Source organism: Polypterus senegalus, chromosome 10 (assembly GCF_016835505.1).
Source record: "Polypterus senegalus isolate Bchr_013 chromosome 10, ASM1683550v1, whole genome shotgun sequence".
Lineage (NCBI taxonomy): Eukaryota > Metazoa > Chordata > Cladistia > Polypteriformes > Polypteridae > Polypterus > Polypterus senegalus.
In genome coordinates this window covers 53,662,400-53,681,933 of record NC_053163.1, presented here as the reverse complement: position 1 = coordinate 53,681,933, position 19,534 = coordinate 53,662,400, and the positions used below count along the sequence as shown (strand labels likewise).

Here is a 19,534-nt window from a genome sequence, read left to right as displayed (position 1 = left end):
TTCACTCTTCTTTGTTTTCATGCATGCTTTTCCAAATGCCAGATCTATTTGGAATATTATGCACTATGCTGTAACAAGGCACAAAATACCTTAAAATTAATTGCAATAGGTGGCTATGGTGAAAGGAGCTGCCAGTAAGCAACTGCTAACATAAATAATGAATACTGAATATTGTGGATGCAAGCTCAAAAACATCCTCTTGTTCAAAAAATCATTTTTACCATCAGCACATCTGCTTGCCCGTATCTTTACTCCACTCACTCAATCACTCTGATAATATCTAATGACTCAGCTTTTCTTCCTGAAGACTATGCTAGAGGTGTTGTTTTTTCAGTGGGCACATCTGGAAATTCTCATCCAATACCCATCTTTGTGTTTCTTCTTCTTCTTTCGGCTGCTCCCATTAGGGGTTGCCACAGTGGATCATCTTCTTTCATATCTTTCTGTCCTCTGCATCTTGTTCTGTTACACCCATCATCTGCATGTCCTCTCCCACCACATCCATAAACCTCCTCTTAGGCCTTCCTCTTGTATGGCAGCTTTATCCTTAGCAACTTTTTCCCAAAATACTCAGTATCTCTCCTCTGCACATGTCCAAACCAACGCAATCTCGCCTCTCTAACTTTGTCTCCCAACCATCCAAACTTGAGCTGACCCTGTATTAATTTCTAATCCTATCCATCCTTGTCACACCTAATGGAAGTCTTAGCATCTTTAACTCTGCCACCTTCAGTTCTGTCTCCTGCTTTCTGGTCAGTGCCACCATCTTCAGAGGTAGGGAGAACTATTTGATGTAAGAAAAGGCCTGTGAAAAGTTATTTTTTAAAATTATATCAGTTTATTTGAACCTGGACTGTGTTTGGTCTAGTTATGCCTGAGGTCTGGGGGTCTCACAGTATATTTCACTGCTCAAAATTTAAGCTGTCTTTAAAGAATAGCCTGCTGAGGCACCATAAGATGGCCAATGGAGGTCCTTTTTTAAATGGTGTCTTTGTGCACTTGTCTTTCTTTTCTACAAGATTATGGCTTTCCAATATATTCCCCTAAACTATTCTGATTTACTTGGGCAATTACAGTATACAGTATATAGAAGGCGTCATGGTTTCTACACAACCTGGAAGGTTCAATTCAAAAGAAAGCCTCACTTAGCAGAGTCAGAAGTGAGACAGTGGGCCACACTCAACTGGGGGTAGGAGGAGAGAGTTTTGTTTAAACCAGAGTTGTGTTTGTGCATTATTGGGTCTGTGGTTTGGGGCTCGGTGGCACAACCTTGTGGTTACACTATATTTTACACTATATTTTCATGCACACAAGCACTATGAGTGACAAAGAGGGTATATTGAAGTGGTGACACAATTATTACATTTTGTTCCATTTCCACCCTTAAAGCTGGGAAGAAACATTTGTAAGATGGCTGATATCACACATTGAGGTCACTAGCCTTGCCTCTACTGCCATGTTGTTATTTAAAGAAATTACTGACTTGAAGTCAGCATTCGCTTCAGGAGAAGCTGCATAGGTGATTGATAGATAGATAGATAGATAGATACTTTATTCAGGTGTCCAGTAGCTCAAACAATTCAGTAAAAATTGTTACAAATTGTTAAATAACAAAGCAAGGAGAACAAAACATAAATAAATAAAAAATACAAATGGTCAATTGTTTCAATGTTGGAATGTAGAGCTTTAACCAGGTCATGAATCACTAGTGTTGACAGAGTTATAAAATCTCACAGCAGCAAGAGCAAAAGATCTTCTAAAGTGTTCTGTTAAACAGAGCAGTGAGAGAAGATGACAGCTATATTTACTTCTCTGGACCTCACAGCACTTCCATTTGAACCCTGGCTGGAATACAATGAAATTTTGATTATTTTTTTCTTTTGAACATTCCTTTCATCCTTGGATATTAACCAGGATATCCTTCAGGATCCCAAGTTTGTATGTGCTTTGTTTGATTTAGTTTACAGTGGCATAGTTGATAGGATTCCCAAAACCATAACAGACCGGACTAACTCACGTATATGTCCTATTCCAATAGAAAGTTCAAGTCCATGCTGCAAATCAGGAAACAAATTTTGCCAAAGTCAAGTGAGATGGGTGACAGAAAGAGTCATTGAATACTCATAGGTATTCGTACTATGGCACAAAACTTACTCCTATATTGGTTATTAATAATTTTGTTATCTGGTATGGATAGTAGGGGGTGTTGCAGCACCCTAAATCCCAGACACAACCACAGTTGCACAAGTCCAAGGTTTAAATGAAAGGTTTATTATAATAAAGTACCTCAACAAAAGGCTGCTCTGTAATAATAAACACAAGAACAACTCTCCTCTCTCTTTTCCTTCTCCTTCTCCTACTTCAGGAAAGCTTTGTCCTCTTCCAACTGACTCCAACTCATCTAGATGAGGTTGAGCAGCTTCTTTTATCTTACATCTGGGAGCAGTTTCGATGCTGGGGCATGATCTGTTGGAAGTCCCAAAAAGTAGAGATCATGTATCACTACAGTACCCCCTGGCTGGATCCGGAGAAACCAATAAGGCTGCCCCATGGGACTACAGTACACAATATGCCAAGTGGGTTTCTTCCATCATACTGGCCCCCCAACCTACCCACTTCTGCACTGCCATTTTCTGCCTGTCTTCTGGTTGAAGCAGGGTGCTCCTCACATTTCTTTTTGTACTCCTGAAGGGCTCGCATTCCATCCAGGTAAGGAACCTTTCCCCATCCCGTTTTAATATCTGCTCATGCACACCGTAAATCACACTGGTTTATATCTGACAAAAGTTTTAGCTACTGTTTTCAATGTCATTTTGTGATGCTTATTCATGATCATGGACATGTTGTTTATCATTGATATACTGGTTGTCATGTTACATGTAATATCATCACTCCTTTCCTGTTTATGATAATGGTACACAGTTGTCCAAGTTTTTGGATAAAGTGTAACAAATGTACCTTGTGAAGATTCTGGTTAGTGAGTCCCTGTACAGTTTTGGGTTAGTAACCTTTTGTTTTTGTGACTATGACTTTTTTTAAAATGTTGGTTACTTTTGCTAGCTTTTTTTAGTTTTTTGGTAACAATACTAACCAGGTTCCTGATGTTTCTAATAGATAAACTCCTAATGCTGTCTTTTCTTCTCTTGGTCCACTTTTTCTTATTTATTCTATTAGACTTGTTTTCTTTTGGTAATAATAGTTATTATGTAAAGGAATGAGACAATCTACACTAAATTCAAATATAAAAAATAGGAAATTGTGAGCAATGTACTAGTGGATATGAAGTCAGTTGAGGTGTTGTACTACATTCTAGTTCATTTTCAATATTTGACAGATAACTACTGTATATAAATGAGCATTTTAATATTAGATGTTGATGTATTTTAGTTTAAGCTTGTTCATTTTGAAAAATGTGTTTGAAATAATTAACAGTACTTAATTGTTGCTAACATCTATTTTAGTTAAGGAGATTAATGTCAGAGTAAATGATTATAAGCACCTCAACAGTGGACAAAGGTGTTACAAATAGTTAATTCGGACATCCTGAAGATTATTTATATGCTTTTGGCATTCTTCAAACCTTATATTGTCCATCACATACTTAGTGACCTGAAATGGTTGAAGCGTTCAGCTAAAATTATAATAGTAAGCAGCCGGTTCTTTAAAATAAATTATGGAATGAAAGAATTCTGTATAGAAATATATGCATATTTGCTGTTAATAGGTGTTACTTAAATAAAGGTATTGTCATAGGCTTTGCATATCTAAATGCCATTTTGCCAAACCACTCTGAATGTAGCTGAAAACATTGTTTCTATTAAAATGGTAAGCAGACACTTCTCGTCCAACACCTGACAAGCTCAATCCTATTTAATTTCTTCGCCTCACATGGCCAGACTTAAAATCTATAAAAGAGCCCCAAAGCTTTAAGGCACTTGGCAGTGCCTCCTTATAGAAGCACTCTTGTTCATCTTATGCATCGGTGTTTTCAATTAAGAAGGAGTCAAGAGGCTTATACAGTACTTTAGCACCGGATATCTTATCTCCAAATGCTATTTCAGCGTGCAAGGATTAAGGTTGTCACCAGCAAGTGCATCATCACAGGCCACACACCGAGGATCAGGTTTATCTGCGGTACCAATTCAGGTAAATCCTATTTTAAGTATCTGCTCCATTCATTTGTTTTTATCCTCATTCTCTACAACTATTAATTTAATTTTGCCAGAGGAATCTTGAAGTCAACAAATCATTAACAGTAAATGAAATGAAAAGTGTATAAGATGTGAGAGCCATTATAAAATAACTTTAAAAGCAACACATATAGAGTCTGTTAGCTTTTTTATTGTAATAATAATTATTGTCTTTCTAGGAGTTAAGTGGTAGCAAGCACATAACATATCTATACAAATTTTGACAACATGATTCACCCAGAGAACCCAATAAGGCTGCCCCCTGGGACTACAGTACCCAGTATGCCTTGTGGGTGTCTGTACTGGTAGCACCGCCTAAGGATAATGCCACCTACTAGCATTTGAACAGATTTTTATTGAGAATACTTTTATCAGGGTCAATGGTAATGGACAGGTTGACAGAAGAGATTAGACAGGAGTCCCCATGGACTATTATGTTTGCTAATGACATTGTGATCTGTAGTGAAAGTAGGGTGCAGATTGAGGAGACCCTGGAGAGGTGGAGATATGCTCTAGAGAGGAGCGGAATGAAGGTCAGTAGGAACAAGACAGAATACATGTGTGTGAATGAGAGGGAGGTCAGTGGAATGGTGAGGATGCAAGGAGTAGAGTTGGCCAAGGTGAATGAGTTTAAATACTTGGGATCAACAATACAGAGTAATGAGGAGCGTGGAAGAGAGGTGAAAAAGAGAATGCAGGCAGGGTGGAATGGGTGGAGAAGAGTGTCAGGTGTGATTTGTGACAGATGGATATCAGCAAGAGTGAAAGGGAAGGTCTACAGGACAGTAGTGAGACCAGATATGTTATATGGGTTGGAGATGGTGGCACTGACCAGAAAGCAGGAGACAGAGCTGGAGGTGGCAGAGTTAAATATGCTAAGATTTGCATTGGGTGTGGCGAGGATGGACAGGATTAGAAATGAGTACATTAGAAGGTCAGCTCAGGTTGGATGATTGAGAGACAAAGTCAGAGAGGTGAGATTGCGTTGGTTTGGACATGTGCAGAGGAGAGATGCTGAGTATATTGGGAGAATTATGCTAAGGATAGAGCTGCCAGGCAAGAGGAAAAGAGGAAGGCCTAAGCGAAGGTTTATGGATGTGGTGAGAGAGGACATGCAGGTGATGGGTGTAACAGAACAAGATGCAGAGGATAGAAAGATATGGAAGAAGATGATTCACTGTGGCAACCCCTAACGGGATCAGTCGAAAGAAGAAGACTTTAATCAGAGTCAGAGTTAACAATCAATTACTTTAATTGCAAATAAAAAAGTCCTTGGTATAAAGAGTAACTGATATCGTTAATGCAATGTGTGAAATTGTGCCATAAAATGATTTCGTCAAAACGTCGAATGTTATTTATTTGGCATGGATATGTCTGCATGCACTTTTTGTGGTATTACACATGTATTTTTTGAGCTTGTCCATGCCAAATAAATAACATTCGACGTTTTGACGAAATCATTTTATGGCACGATTTAGCTTTATTTATTTACCTACTTCCTAAAGTCATAAGTAGTGTGCAGAGGGCATGCACAAAACTGTGTGTAATGCCACGAAAAGTGCCTGCTGACACTTTAGTATGCAAGCAGTGGTATGTGCATTCTTGCTCTGATGTAGAAGGGAGCTGAGTTTACATCTGTTATAGCGCGTCTATGTGAAAACAGCAGTGTCAGATGCGGGGGTGGGGTGTGTTTGGGCTTGTGAATGTGGCTGAGATAATAAAACTGACTAAAAAAAAAAAAAAACCAAAGCTAACCTTTACAAGTATCATAAATTACACCGGCTGTAACAGACTGAAATCAAATATATGTTTTTATTCTAAAATAGTAAGACTAAGAGCAGTTTACTTCTCAAAACAGAGCGGTGCAGGATCGAACTCGCGACCTTTTGATTCCCACTCAGCAGCTGATTCTATTGCACCACAGAGGCAGTCATAATAAACAGGTGTCAATGTCGCATATTAAGGCGGCTTTTTTTTTCTGCAGTTATATTTTTGAATAAAAGCACAATTGTTGTGTTAGATTTATATCTTTTGTGAAAGTATTTCTTTGATACGTCAGGCTTCATACATTATAAAGTTTATGCCTACATTTTGTCATCTACTAGTAGAATATAAAAAACGTTTCTGTTTTAACAATGTGTTTACACATATTACTATAGAAACGGAACAGACATTAAATGAATGTGTTCCAAACAACGATCTATTATTTCCACTCTAAAACTCCACTTCACTCCCAGAAAATCAATTAAGGCATGAGCTGGAAGAAGTTTGTGCACGTTCTAAGTCGGTGGGGGAATGGAATAGCCTGCTGCTTGCAGCCTGATTTTTATCAGCACAGTTAGATGACAAAAGACGCTGGTGGAGAGCTGTGAACAATTTTAAGAAATGATTTAAGGTGGGACGGATTTACAAGTTTTTTCGTAGGCTCTGGTAATTCTAGTGTTAAGGAAGCTGATTATTATTATTTCATCTTTACATTTACTTTGACTTATTTGGCTGATGCCTTTACCCAAGGAGACTTACAATATTTATGATATAACTGGTTTCATTTATTTTGGTTTTACAATTGACACACAGGCAGGTCAAGTGTCTTGCTCATGGTCACACAGTGTCAGTAATGGGACTTGAACCAGCAACCTCTGGTTCCTGTATAAGTTGTAATTTTGTAGTGTCTTATTGCAACACCATTTTAAATAGTGACAGAGGGCAGCATTTTGTTACATTCACGTTGCCCATATTACCATCCCAGGGAGTGGGCTTGGTTGATGACATTGGTGCAACCCTTTAAAAAAGTAATTCACGCGCTATTCGACTATCTGTGGTTTGGATAAAACTATAAGACTTAACCTGCACTTCTTGGTATGTTTGTTCTCAGTTTTCTGACTTGCATTCCTGTTTATGATTTTTGTGTCTCAATTCTGGCCTTGCAAGAGAGAGGTTTGTCTCTTTGGTTTTGATGCTGGTACACTCTCTGTTTTGTCCTTGTTTCATCTTTTGGTCCCGAAATAAAAAATCATTCTCCTTTGGTAGAACATAATTCAAGGTGAGGTGAAAACCAAAAAAAATCAAAACCTACAAAACCCAATATGTAATCCATAAATCAAAGATAAGAGAACAAGCAATATTTCCTGTCTACCAAGCAAATTTCACCTTACTCTAGAGAGTACTTTAGTTTAGAGTTTATCCACAAGCCTGGAAATATTCTATAGTGTGTTGCCATCTGCTACACAGGCAGGAAGATGGTGTAATAATTGAGAACATGAGAACTTCATAAAGGTGGCGCCAGCAAAATAATACTGTGAGAAAATATTAGCTATGAGAGAACAGAACATAAATTTAAAAAAGGAATTAAATCAGCATGGTTTGAACCCATTAAATATGAAAAAAATGAAGAATAAGTACAAAATTAAACATGAAATGAAATGAACATTCTACAAAATATAACATGAGTCATATATCTTCGTGAATGCCATACATTTTGTCAGAATATATTCATTTGTTTTGTAAATTACATTGTTAAAAAAATACTAGAGCATAATAACTTGCTATTTATCTACCAAAACAATGGAGTTTGTCAAATAAAATTGTAGAATCAGCATGTGGTACAGTATAACTTCCATTATTATTGGATAAAGAGGCAGAAACTGATGAATAATAGAAATTTAAAAAATAACATATTTAAGAAAAAGGACAACTGCACAGTGGACTTTAAGAAAAAAAGAAATTTTATAATAAATCCTTATATGAAAACTGTATTGTGGAATAATTCAAAGTAAACCTGAGCATATAAATCATCTGCCACCTCAGCCAGGACTCTGTGTTAAACTTTAATGAACTGAAAATGCACAATCAGATTAGACATAATACCTGGCTGGCAGCCTTTGCCAGGGGCGCAGTGGGGCACAGATATACTTTATGTACACTTGTTACTATTATACCCTAAAATAGGTAATTTTAAATAACAGCTATATGTTCAAGTACAGTTTTTTAGTAATGATGTATAATTCCTGCCTCTTTCAACTGCCCATTTACTCAGGTTTCATCACTATCCCAAAAATGTTCCAATTAAGTGAACCGGTGAAGATAAATTGCCCTGGTGGGATGTGTGGGTGTCTACGTGATTACGCCAAAGAGTAGACTGGTTTCCAGGAACAGGCATGGTGTCCACCTTCAGACTAATGTGCCCCAAAATGGAAATAATCACAGAACAGATAGCTAAATTAATGGATGTAGAGATAGTTATTAATAAACATGAAAGGGCTTCTGCAAATAAAAAACATGATTCCCCAATTATGTTTGTACGTATTAAGAGAAAAGTTTATAATTAAACCAAATATAAATGAAACATACAAAAGAAAGATGTCACTTTTTAGAAAAGACAGTGAAACAGACCTAGCATACAGTAATACTTAGGCTACAAATTAAATTTCAGTATTAACAGTACATTGAAAAGTAACTTTCATAATATAAGAATAGTATTATTGAGTTTATATTAGGTACCTTTTTCTGTTTAAATTCTTTCAAACTCAATCATTGTAAGAGCCTCCTGCATATAAATTAGCTGATTACGGAGATATTCTGATATTCTATGAGATCTTTCATTTCATTCCAGATGTGAAGTAGTGCTTAAGTATTTGTAAAGAAGGCCATATGCGAGTGTTCCTTTGGATCAGGTGCAACTTCCCATTGCAATAACAATCTGATATGAACCATTGTCTAGCACAGATCTTTTAGACACTCAGCTTTCTTATAGGCTTAAGTTACAAAGAAGGAAATATTTGAATTGGCATTTTGGTAGCTTTACTGCTGTATGATGCCTCTTATCTGATTGCCCAAGCCTTACTAACGTTACATTCAAGAATTTGTCAAGTTGTTTTGTTTTGAAAAAAGGTGACCCACTTTTCACTTCTTCTCTTAATTTCTTTGGATTGTTTTATCAAGATAATGACTATTTTTTTTACATCTTCGATGCACAATATTCTAAATCTGTGTTTATTTTGTAAATTATTTTATTGTTTCAAATGGTGACATATTTAATTTGAAGTAGAAAATTAATCTATGGTGGTTTGAGCTCTTTATTGCTTAGATAAATATTCAACTTGCTTCTTTCTTCTTTATATGTAATAACAATCAATAATAAATATCACATATGTTATCACCCCATTTGATACAACACAACTAAACATCATCAAAATCATTTAAATATTTGTATCAAATCTTTCTTTCTGCCACAAAGATGTTTCAAATGTTTAAGTTATATACTCTTCTTGATGGGAAGTCCTGGATTAAATTAGTATATCGTTTTGAAAAAAATGCTTCATCTAAAAGATTCAAAAACAAGCACATCAAATTTGAAAAATAGTTAAATATTAACAAAATGACAGAATTTGTCACTACGTTGCCTATTCTAGGAACTGTTCATAACTAGTAAACAGTCAGGGAAAGTATTATTAGTATCTCAGATCCAGTACACACTAATGGAATTATTTGAAAATCCATCTTTTAACATTTGTTTTGGCATTCCATCCACACTGAAACATAGTTAACTGTGTTGTATAAATTTGAAAATGCTGGGTCTTGTTTAGCAGTGCAGAAAATGGAACTTTTTAAAAAATCTGCCCCTGCTATCTCATCATTACTGTAGGGGTAGTACCTTTCCTAACTTCTGTGTGCCAGTTGCAGAGTACTCAAAATATTTCGCTGGCTACCTTATACTCGTTTGTAACCCTTAGTAGCAGGTGTTCTTCATTGTTTGTCAATACAAAGAAGTCGTTTTGTTTTTTTCTTCTGCTCTTCGTATTTCAATTTACTTCAGGTTTGCTTCATAAACAAACAACCCTTTTGGCTTATACGCCATGCATGCTCAGCAGGTCTTTTCTGCCATTGCAAAGAAGATGATAATCTTTTAGAAGTGATCTAGAAACAAATGTTTTGTTAATGATCGTATTCTGTTTTTTCATTCCTTAATTGCATTTCTATTTCAAAACCTGGCTGATTAATTCATAATTTGTTGCTTATAATTTAATTATTGTTTTTCTTAGTTCATTCCTAATTTGATTTAAGTATTTATAACTTAATTTCTAGATTATTTTGGTTGCTTTTTGTGAGTTTTCAAAAGGTTTATGTCAGTATTAGCCTTTACATCTGGTTTATTTCATAATAACTGGCGAGAACCTAGAACTGAGAGAGAAAGAAATAAAAAGAAATGAACAAAGAAGGATAAGGTGTGGACCTTAAGTTAGGCAGGTGGGTAAGCCACCCTACCTAAAGGACAGAAATGTCTATACAACTTGGGGAGAGGATGCTAGGCTTTGTTTTCCTGTCAGTTTACTTTGTTACTTTTATCTACTCCCTTTTTTATTCTTACTTTGTGTTTATTTAACAAAAAAGATTGATCAGATTTTTTATCATATTCTTCAGTGGTCTGTTATGTGTACTTTTCTACACTATTCCCTGCTATTTCTTACCAGTTCTTCTGTGGTTGTGATCTGTGCTACCACCACCCGATCAAGGCACCATGCTGGCCCCTGAGATGTTGGAATGAAGACGAGCGTCTCAGCTGTCTAAAAGACCAACTTCATGAAATCCTATCATGTGAATCATGAAAACTAAGAGGTTTAATTTAGGAATATTTATGTTCGGTATCCTATGTTAGTGGAAGTTGGGCGGTCTTTTGGCTTTGGAACCCCTGCAGATTTTGTTTTTGCTCTAGCCTAACTGGAGTTGTTTTTTTTTTTTGTGTGTGTTTTTCTGTCCTCCTTGCCATCTGACTTTACCTTGTTTCAAGTTACCTATTATTTAATATTATTACAGAATCTTAATTTTTTTCTTTTCTTGTAACTTTGTTTTTGTCATCTTGTAAAGCACTTTCAGCTAACTTGTTGTATGAAAATGTGCTATAGAAATAAATGTTGTTGTTGTTGTTGATTTTGTATATTTTAAACCTTGACAGAGGGATTGCTAAATGTGTAACTCCTCTGAAAAATCATGTAATATTGACTGCAGTGTTGTGGTTGCAGTGTTCACTCGTTTAAAATTAATTTCAATTTACTGAAATGTTACAAAGTAAATTAGCATAGCTTACAGAAAATTTGCAGTCACATATTATTGTTTGGGAAAGGGCTACATTGCAAAAAATGCCTTTCTGAATATAACAAAAACAAAGTGATTTTAGAAAGTAGATCCATGAAATGGGCAAAAGTATCTCAGAGTTTAGCAAGAAAATTTAATATGACTTAAGTCAGATAACTTAGGACTGGATATCTTGAATGATGCAAAATAATCATGCATGCACAATGCTAGATGGGATATTTAATCTTGTGGTGGAAAATATGGGATACAAGTTTTTACTTGTTAAGATGTTATTTTTTACAGTGTAGTATTTACATATTGGTTCATATTGATTTGTAACATTCCTAAATGTTGTTTATAATTGCTGTGAATGTTTTAGACTATTTTTTAATATTTTATAAAGATTATTCACTTTATAATGATTTAAATTACAGTCATTTATATTCTTGTTCCTTTTGCACAGCATTTAGCATGGCAATTAATGGATTCTCTGTCAGAACAGCACTTGGTTTGAGCATTACAGGAGTTAAAGAAAGGGAAGAACACATACTATATTATCTGGAATGAGAACAGGAGCTAATACTTCGAAATGAAAAAAAATTAATAACTATCTTTTTTACCTCCCACTCTGTCTCACACAATTTTTTTATTTTTATTAATTTTATTACAATCCATACAAAGCAATCAAGTTTTTACAAAGAGAAAAATTAAGTTAAGAACAGATTGATCCCCACCCCTGAGAGAGAGAGAAAGCCAAACGGTGTTAAATTTAAGGCTTGTAAACATACCTAAATTAATAAATTCTCTGTGCTTTATGAACTTATTTTAAAATATTACTGATTAGATCCTGCCATGTTTTGAAAAAAGTCTGTACGGATCCTCTAACTGAGTATTTGATTTTTTCCAACTTCAAATAATATAACACATCGGTTTCCCACTGACTTAAAAGAGGAGAGTTTGGGTTCTTCCAGTTTATGAGAATAAGTCTGCGTGCCAAAAGTGTAGTTAATGCAATCACAATTTGTTTGTCTTTCTCCGCTTTAAACCCATCTGGAAGAACATCAAACACAGCTGTTAATTTAGTGCAGGACCAGAACATGTGACCTAGTGAGGCTCAGACTTGGTTGCAACGTTCGCAGGTTGGATCATGCCCTGGAAACATTTTGGAGAGTTTTAGTCGAAACAGATGTACTCGATATATAATTTTGAGTTGTATAATTGTATGCTTTGCGCATATGCAGCTCAAGTGAATTCTCTGCATTGCTACTTTCCACTCCTTTTCTGATATATTAATTGAAAGATCTTTTTCCCAGTGTCCTCTTGGATGTTTGAAAGGGAGGGATTGTAAAATGATTTTGTATATTGTAGAGATGGAGTCTAAGTCCTTGAGATTGAGCAATATTTTTTCCAGCATGGATGAGGGTGCAAGATGAGGAAAATCTGGAAGGTTTTGTTTAACAAAGTTTCTGATTTGAAGATAGTGAAAGAAATGTGTAGCTGGAATGTTAAAAATTTGGAATGTTGTTCATAGCATGCAAAGATGTTGTCTATATAAAGATCTTTAAGCAAGTTAATTCCAAATTTTTTCCAGATATTAAAAACTGCATATGTTTGTGAAGGTTAAAAGAGGTGGTTCTCTTGCAGGGGTGCCACAGATAGAAGCTTCTCCGTCTTAAAATGCTTTCTACATTGGTTCCAGATTCTAAATGAGTGGAGCACAATTGGGTTATTAGTGTATTGCCGATAACGTGTGTTTATTGGAGCACAGAGCAAGAAATACAAAGAAGTACTGCAGGATTTTACTTCTATTGCGGACCAAGCCTGTGTATGTTCTTCTATTTGTGTCCAGGTTCTTATCGCCTGTATATTTGCTGCCCGGTAATAAAACTGGAAGTTAGGTAGAGCCATGCCGCCTTCTGCCTTTTGTCTTTGTAAGGTCGCTCTTTTGATGCGTGGATGTTTTGAATTCCAAATGAGGTTATTGTCGAATCTAATTGCCTAAAAATGATTTATTAATGTATATTGGGATGTTTTGAAATAAAAAAAGGAGTTTAGGAAGAATATTCATCTTAACAGTGTTAATTCTTCCAGCTAGTGTGAGATGAAGGGTTGACCATCTATGCAAGTCTTGTTTAATTTTTTCCATGCAGACGGCGAAATTTTGTTGATATAGAGCTTTATGTTTACTTGTAATGTTTAACCCTAGGTATTTAAACTGTTCTGCAATGATAAAAGGTAGGGTATCTAATCTAATATTATATGCTTGAGAGTTCACTGGAAAGAGTACACTTTTATTCAGATTAATTCTGAGACCAGAGATCTTTTGAAATTCTGTGAGTGCTGCTAAGACTGCAGGCACAGAATTTTCTGGGTCTGATATATACAGTACCATGTCATCTGCATATAAGGAGATTTACTGTTCCAGTCCTTCTCTGCTAGTCCCCTTTATCTGATCAGTATTTCGACAATGTATTGCCAGTGATTCAATGGCAATCGCAAACAGCAGCGGTGACAAGAGTTGTCTCACACAATTCTGTTAAAAATATTTAATTTATAACCCAAAAATGTTTTATACGATGATCCAAAATGCTAGCAAACAACATTTGAATAATTATCAATGTATCCATCTCTTAACAGAAAGCATGGTGATATGGTGATTTATATGACTTTAGATCAACAAATATGTTTGTAAATGATGTATGGTTGAAATATTTAAAAATAAAGTCAGTGCACTGCTTTATAGTTCTTGCACACATTTAGTATCAATACCATTTCATGAGAATCAGAGTCGCAGAAACCGGATCAAGGACTAAAAATGGATATGGAGTAATATTCATAACTGAATTAACTAGAATTGACTTTAGACAAGTAAAACATATTTTAATGGGAAAGGGTATTTATCCACACCTATGATATGACTAGGAAATGACCTTCTTAGAAATACTTTGATCATTGAATCTTTATGGGAAGTATAAAGTATAGTACTTCTTCAGTTGGCACGTTCTTCAATTGTTTAGCTAAATTGTCTTCATCTATTAAAGCTGGAAGACAAAGGCCAGTGTGCTGGCATCTGCGTGTTTGTGTGTGTGTGTATAACTCTGAATTCCAAAGGAAGTGAAACACACCATTCTGTAACAATTTATCATGCAACATGACAGCACAGTCATGGCATTATCTTAGCATACAGTATATGAAACCAAGTAACAAATAATCAATTAAGAATTATTATACAGTATATAGTGCCATCAATATCCTGTATCATCACAGACAATTTTACAGAGCTAACAAGATTACAAAAAAATATCTAATACACAAACGGAACAGTAGAATAAAAGCACAGGAAAAAATGCAACATTTTCAGTATCAACAACTCCTGAATAGTGAGGGGCCATGATGACATAATGGCATTCCCAGTATTCATACAATACTATAAACTATTGTACAGATGGGGAGTGATTATTATTGATTTTATTGCCTAAAAGTCAAGTTTAAACATTAAGTCATTTTGCCAGGCATATTTCATAAGGGATTATAAACAGCACACAAAAAGTCAAGAAGAGATTGACTATGTAATAAAACAAGGTAATAAAACTATTGGCAGCAACAGTGAAACTAAAACTTCAAGTCGATACAGTAGATAACAAGGATACAATTTCAGACTTGCTTAATTCATTTCAGGGTTTCAAGACCTGGAACTGGCATGGCAGCACATAGTGGAAGATGGTAAACAACACTAGACAGCATGCTAGGTCATCAACAGGGTCCACTCAAACACACCAACAATTTACATGTTTGAAGAAAACAAGTTGAACTACAGTTATTGGAGATGTGTTTTGAAAACCAGAGCACCCAAAGGAAAACTCATACGGACATGAGGGGAACATGCAACCTGCACATAGACAGTATTTGTGGCACTGGTCTCTAAACTAGGGTCCTGGATCAACGAGACAGAAGCAACAGTAATATCTTTGCCACCATGCTTCCCAATACTGAGAGAAATATAAATCTCTAAGACTAATTCAGGGTCACAGAAGGCCGGAGAATATCCCAACATGACTGAGAGGAAGACAGGCAACAGATTCAGAGAGGGTGGCTATGCACCACAGAGGTTAATAACATATATTTATTCACACAAAAAAATTTCAATTTAGACTCCCCATTTTACCTATACCACATATCTTTGGGCATATAAAGAGAAAAAACAAGAGTACCTGGGAGAAAACCATGAGATGGAGAGAAGCAATATCCGGGTGCAGGATTTGAAGCCAAGACATTGGTTCTGTGATGTGCCATTACATCTCCCTCAAAATACATAGAGCAGAATGTGAATTAGCTGTTAGGCTTACCAGTGAAACTGAAATAACTAAAATGACATTCAGGCAGGTGCCCCATTACTCATGCAGTACCCATTACCAGTGTGCTTTTATCAACTCTGACAACACAATTACTTCAGAAAAATACCTGAAAAAATGTACTTTTTCATAAAGAACATGTGCACATTTGTAACAGATGAGCACAAGCAAGGGTGGTTATTAGAAAAAGTTGATTGTGGTGATAAGAATAAGCATTTATAATTGGTGAGAAATAACTGAAATTAGCTCTTTTTATCAGCACTTTCAGACTAATCTTAAAGTTAGTTGACTGCTAGTTAGATTTAAAAAAGAGAGCAGTCACGACTAACAGACAGGAAGACGTTTTTATAGTCTGGTGCATAAGCCTTATCCTCTGGGGACAGATATCTTAAGGAGTGTTTATGGTTATTCCTGTAAGCCAGATGTAAATCAGTGGGGAGAAATTAAGGCCCACAGTGGGATAAATAAGCAGCACTACTTTTATTTTTAATGACATACCCATCTTGAACTCATAAAATAAGATGGACATCTCCCTGTGGCAACAAATAATGTGGACTTTATATATTTGTGTTACCATAATTGATTTGCAAAGTTTATCTGTCCAAGTCAAAATACTATATTTAACCACAAAGCTGCCCTGCCCTATTTTAAATCCTGATTAATCCTCAACTACAGGATTAGTGAAGCTCAGACAATATATACAGTACAATATCCTGAAAAAAGACATAACGAGATCCAAAAGGAAGGACAGAGGGGTGGGTGTCATACTTGGCATCCCCAGTATTCTGCCTTGCCCTTGTGCTGCAATCTCTGTAGGCGTCCTGAGGCTAAACACCATTCCAATATTTCTATATTGTTCTATACTCAAACCTTATACATGATATCATTCAATCTGAGTAGATTATGAGTAAAATAAGGCAGAAAAAGCTCTGTCCATGTATTCATCCATCCATCTTCAAACCTGCTTAACATAGTTTGGGCTACTCTTTAATTTTGTTCACAATTGCCACTTACAAAAGACACCCATCTATATGCATGCATCTTCTTTTTGACGTACAGGGACTTGATCCTTGCTCAAAAAATATTTCTGATTAAATTTACACTTAATCCCAAAAGTGCACATTTAAGATGTTTGTAGAGTTGCATGCAACATCAATAAGCATATTTGATTTTACCCATTACAAATGTAAGTGTGAAATGACAAATGCATACAAGAACTCTAATCCGTGGGTGTCTTAAACTGGCCTCACATGAATGATTTACAATTCAAACAACAGAAAGCTGTTCAAATGGAATGAGACATATAACATGGGAAAAAGAGAGAAGGATCTCTTTAGGCTCCTTAAGTAGTGCTGCCTTTGATAAAACTGACAAAGAGGCAGTTTCAAAGTAGCTGGCCAATAAGTGCATTCTTGTTAGAGGTTAGGGGTGTGCAACAACTCTAGTCCCCCTTTAAAAAAACTCTATGAAGAGTAAGTTACGGTATGTGAAAACTGACAAATTCCTAATACAAGAAATTGCATGTGGAGATAAAAAAATAAAAAATCACTAAAAGAAATTTTAAAAGTAACCTGCGCAGAGACACGTTGAAGCGACGTCTTTTCTACGTCATTTTTGCACGTACCATTTTGGTCCTCTGAAGGTGCAGATAGTGACGCCAGATGACGTCTTTTTTTCGACGTCTTCCGAACGTCAAGTATTGACGTCCCCAGAACCTCCAGATAAGGGCTAATTCTAGTCGAAATGAGGTCGTTGTGAGGTCCAAATGTGGATGTTTGGATTAGAATTAGCATAGCATGTTGTTATGCTAATTCTAATAATAATGTTATCTCGACATAAAATTTAAACATATTTAAACTCATTTAAGACATTGTTTTTACAGGTCTACTGTTTTTATTCTCTGTACACTGTAGTTCCATTTCAGAAGGTGGCATAATGTAGTTCCAGAAGGTGGAGGACCTGTTTACTGTACCAGTTTATTTTCCTGTAGCTTCGTTTGGCTCAGCAGCTGATTTGAACTGGAAATGCTTTACACTTTTATATGCATTTTGTTTGTCCAGTCATCATATTCTTATTCAAATAAGAAAAAAAAACACAATTCACTCATCACACATTTCTTTCCATTTTTATTAATTCCATCCACTATATTGAATACAAAAAAAAAATAATTAAATAAAAAGTTAATCAGTCATGATCGATGAGAGTTGAGAGATGAGTGTGTCCATTCGACCTCCACATCTTTGTGGTGCATGCTTTAAATGCTCTGAAGCACACATCCTTATAAAGCCCTCTGTGGCTGCCGGGTCAAATTTCATGACTCCATCTGCACGAGTAGAAAAAGACAAGTGATTAGAATTATGAAGGTGCAGTCATACACCAAGTCCCCATATTTGAAAGCAAAAATAGGTTGCCTATGCATCCACTACCAATACTGGATTAATACAAAAGCATGTCTGCAAATGTTAAAGATAGTCACAGCTAGTAGACATTAGGTGGAAATCAAGTTATAAATCAAATTATTACAGGTTGGCAAGGGCTAATGTTCTAGTCTTAGCCAACATGAAATATGGCCTTACCTTGTATTGCTCTATAAACCTTTGTGTTCTCCAAAGGTTTCTTGCCCTTTTCTCCCTTCCCCTTCATATTAAACCTCACCATCAGGGCATTACTGAAGAGCCTAAAAAAAAAGACATTTATAAATCAATGTGAATGATATACATAGGAACAACATCAATGTAGTATAAAGGCTTTGTGACGTGTGATCAGTGTATCCTAGGTTGGCCCCCTCTTTTCAGAACAGCTGGTGCTGGTCTATAAGACCACAATGTGTTGTGAATTTATAATTTCACTTAATTTTTATCTATTATGACATACTCAGACATTGTTTTATGCAAACAGAAATTGATGTTATAATGGGAGTCAATGGTGCAAAAAATGTCTACAGGGTAAAAGATGGAACTTTTTCTTCTACAGTATATTATAGTCCTATTATTAGATCCAAGATTCAAAATTTCATAAAAAACTGAAATGCAAAAAATTTATCAAGGGGCACACAAGGGTTAAGCAAGAAAAAAGGCAAATGAAAACATGTAGGCTGGTCCACACCCAGAATAAAAAAGTTCAAGCAGAGCACCCACCCACCCACAATTCATACTGTATGTAGAAACATACCGGTCAAGGACTTTGTGGACACAGTCCTTGGTGTTCTTCCCTCCGATACGTACAATTTGCAGCACCTGTTGGAATAAGTCCATTATAAAGTTGACTGACACTCCTCAGAGGAACCGAACAGTGTTGCACTGTATCGTATTTTGTTATGCAAGACTCCATTATTTTCAGACTTGTAAAACCTACCAGGGTATCAAAAGCTTGTGCATCACAGAGGTGTTGCTCCTCTGCCTCAAAATCCTCCATAGTCTCCATCCTGAAAATGTGCACGGCTGAAGAGGCAGGTTCTGCTTTTTTGTACTGATCGCGCAGGTCAAACAGCAGGGTTAAGACCTTTTTCTGAAACACTGAAATACAGTTGTTGATTACTATGATTATCTTAGAATAGCAAGGCTAGCTAGCTGGTTTAAAATTATTTTTGTAAGCAGTTTCAGTGTTTATCAATACAGTAGATAGTGTTGGAGAAAGTAAAAAGTTCAAACAAATGTTATAATATAACATGATTGAAACCACCCTACAATTGATGGTAGAAAAACAAGCCAATGCTATAACTGAAAAGCAGTTTGTGTAGACCGAGAGAACAGTAGACAAAGAGAGAAAGTTGTAGTATTAAGTCTCTCTCTCTCTCTCGCTCATCTCACACTGCCAATAGATCAAATACTTACCATCTGTAGGCAATGGGAATGTCCATTTTAGATCTGTCACTGCATCTGCACCACAGAAAGTTTAATTTAGAAATTACCAAATGACAAA

At 35.9% G+C, this 19,534-nt stretch overlaps 1 long non-coding RNA gene across 1 annotated transcript; it reads right to left on the bottom strand.

Moving 5' to 3' along the window:
- Positions 1-17,845: 17,845 nt before the first annotated feature.
- LOC120536228 lies at positions 17,846-18,845 on the bottom strand. Its single transcript, XR_005635072.1, has 3 exons — positions 18,785-18,845; positions 18,190-18,290; positions 17,846-17,936 (listed from the first exon to the last, which is right to left on the bottom strand). It is a non-coding gene; the product is annotated as an uncharacterized LOC120536228 (long non-coding RNA).
- Between the last annotated feature and the right edge of the window lie 689 nt (positions 18,846-19,534).